The following is a 2,500-nucleotide window of genomic DNA, read 5'->3' on the forward strand; positions in this document are numbered from 1 at the left end:
TTTTCTTTATAGTGCTAAATTAACGATACACGACTGTACTTTTGCAGGCCCGAGTATAGGCTACTTGTAGCCTCTTGTTGCTAATTTTCTTAGCTGACTGATAGGAGTCGTTTATGAGTAACCATTCTTGTTGGCCTCTTTTCTTGACTGATACAAATGTTGTACTGTTTGTCGTTAGAGGCAGCTGCAAAAATCTTAGCTCTAATTAAACAGCTTTAAACTAATGGTGGTTGTTGGATACTAAATGGAACGTCCCCTATTTTGCTTTACATGAGTCACGCTCCAGCGAGTCAAAAACATCGTTCCGAGGTCTTCGAACAACACAAAAATCAAGGTGATACACCATAACACCAACCCACCTTACCACAGTTGTTGTATGTGGAGCTGCCAGTTACAGAGGTTATCAGTGAAACGCGCTCCCCAACGGTTTCTTATTTTATAAAAACTAAATTTCGGTAGACGTCAATCAAATGTTTCTATGACAATATAGTCCTGTTCACTTAGCGGCAGTCGCATTTGTCATGGAAACATTTGATTGACGTTTACCCAAATTCCGTGTCGAAAAAAAAGTCGTTGAGGGACGCGTGTGACTGGTAATCGCTGTAAAGGGATGCCTACTGACACCCGGCTGGTACGTTGACTATGCTATGCTGATGAGGTCGAACAAGGCCGAAACAGCTGTCCATAGTTGCTAATCACGGGCCACTCACATTGTTTCCAGTTTCTCTTGGGACTTACAATGGTCCCAAGGGAAAACAAAAACAATGCTTATGCAAAATCCTTGGTGTGTGTTGAGGTCAAGCCATGTGCTTTGACAAACCGCTTTTCCCCTCCCAAACTCCCTGGGGCAACAACAACAACAATAATATTTATTGTACCCGAGAGATTTAAATAAAGTGGGTTACAAAAACAATTAAATTTAAATATGATAACTAAAAGGGTACCAGCACCCTGAAATAACTATAAAGTTAGTTCAGATAAATTAAATTGAATGTTAACAGCAGAGGTACAATATGGAGAGTACATATACACTATCGTACACACAAACGTAACACTAACACTAACATTCACTCGAGTTCGGGTGACATTTCCGGTGGTGTGACACCTCAATTTGTTTCCGGGTCACTCCTGATCTTATGCCCATATATGGACTGACATTTCTGTATACTTCCGGCCAAAATAAAATGGTAGTTGTGGTGGTCGTGGTAGTCACAGTAGTCGTAATGGTCACAGTAGTTGTGGTGGTCATGGTGGTCACAGTGATCGCGGTGGTCATGGTAGTCACAGTGGTCATAGTGGTCACAGTAGTTGTGGTGGTCATGGTGGCCAGAGTGATCGTAGTGGTCACAGTAGTTGTGGTGGTCGTCGTGGTCATAGTGGTCACAGTAGTTGTGGTGGTCATGGTCGTCACAGTGGTCGTAGTTGTCACAGTAGTTGTGGTGGACGTGGTGGTCACAGTGGTCATAGTGGTCACGGCGGTCACAGTAGTTGTGGTGCTCGTGGTGGTCATGGTGATCACAGTGGTAACAGTAGTTGTGGTGGTCGTGTAGGTTCACTTGGCGGCAGTCGACTTTGTCATGGAAACATTTGATTCTTGTTTACCCAAATTCCGTGTCGAAAAGAAAGTCGTGTGACTGGTAATTGCTGTAAAGGGATGCCTACTGACACCCGCCTGGTACGTTGACTATGCTATGCTGATGAGGTCCAACAAGGCCGAAACAGCTGTCCATGGTTGCTAATCACGGGCCACTCACACTGTTTCCAGTTTCTCGTGGGACTTACAATGGTCCCAAGAGAAAACAAAAACAATGCTTATGCAAAATCCTTGGTGTGTGTTGAGGTCAAGCCATGTGCTTTGACAAACCGCTTTTCCCCTCCCAAACTCCCTGGGGCAACAACAACAACAATAATACTTATTGTACCCGAGAGATTTAAATAAAGTAGGCTACAAAAACAATTAAATTTAAATATGATAACTAAAAGAGTACAAGCACCCTGAAATAACTATAAAGTTAAAAATGTCAGGGCGCTGAATCAGATAAATTAAATTAAAGGTTAACAGCAGAGGTACAATATGGAGAGTACATATACACTAACTATTGTACACACAAATGTAACACTAATACTAACACTAACATTCACCCGAGTTCAGGTGACATTTCCGGTCGTGTGACACCTCTACTTGTTTCCGGGGCACATCTGATCTTATGCCCATATATGGACTGACATTTCTGTATGCTTCCTGCCAAAATAAAATGGTGGCTGTCGTGGTGGTTGTGGTAGTTACAGTAGTCGTGGTGGTCATCGTAGTTGTGGTGGTTATGGTGGTGACAGTGACCATAGTGGTCACAGTAGTTGTGGTAGTTATGGTGGTCACAGTGGTCGAAGTGGTCACAGTAGTTGTGGTGGTCATAGTGGTCACAGTAGCTGTGGTGGTCATGGTGGTCAGAGTGATTGCAGTGGTCACAGTAGTTGTGTTGGTTATGGTGGTCACAGTGGT

Source organism: Montipora capricornis, chromosome 6 (assembly GCF_036669925.1).
Source record: "Montipora capricornis isolate CH-2021 chromosome 6, ASM3666992v2, whole genome shotgun sequence".
NCBI lineage: Eukaryota > Metazoa > Cnidaria > Anthozoa > Scleractinia > Acroporidae > Montipora > Montipora capricornis.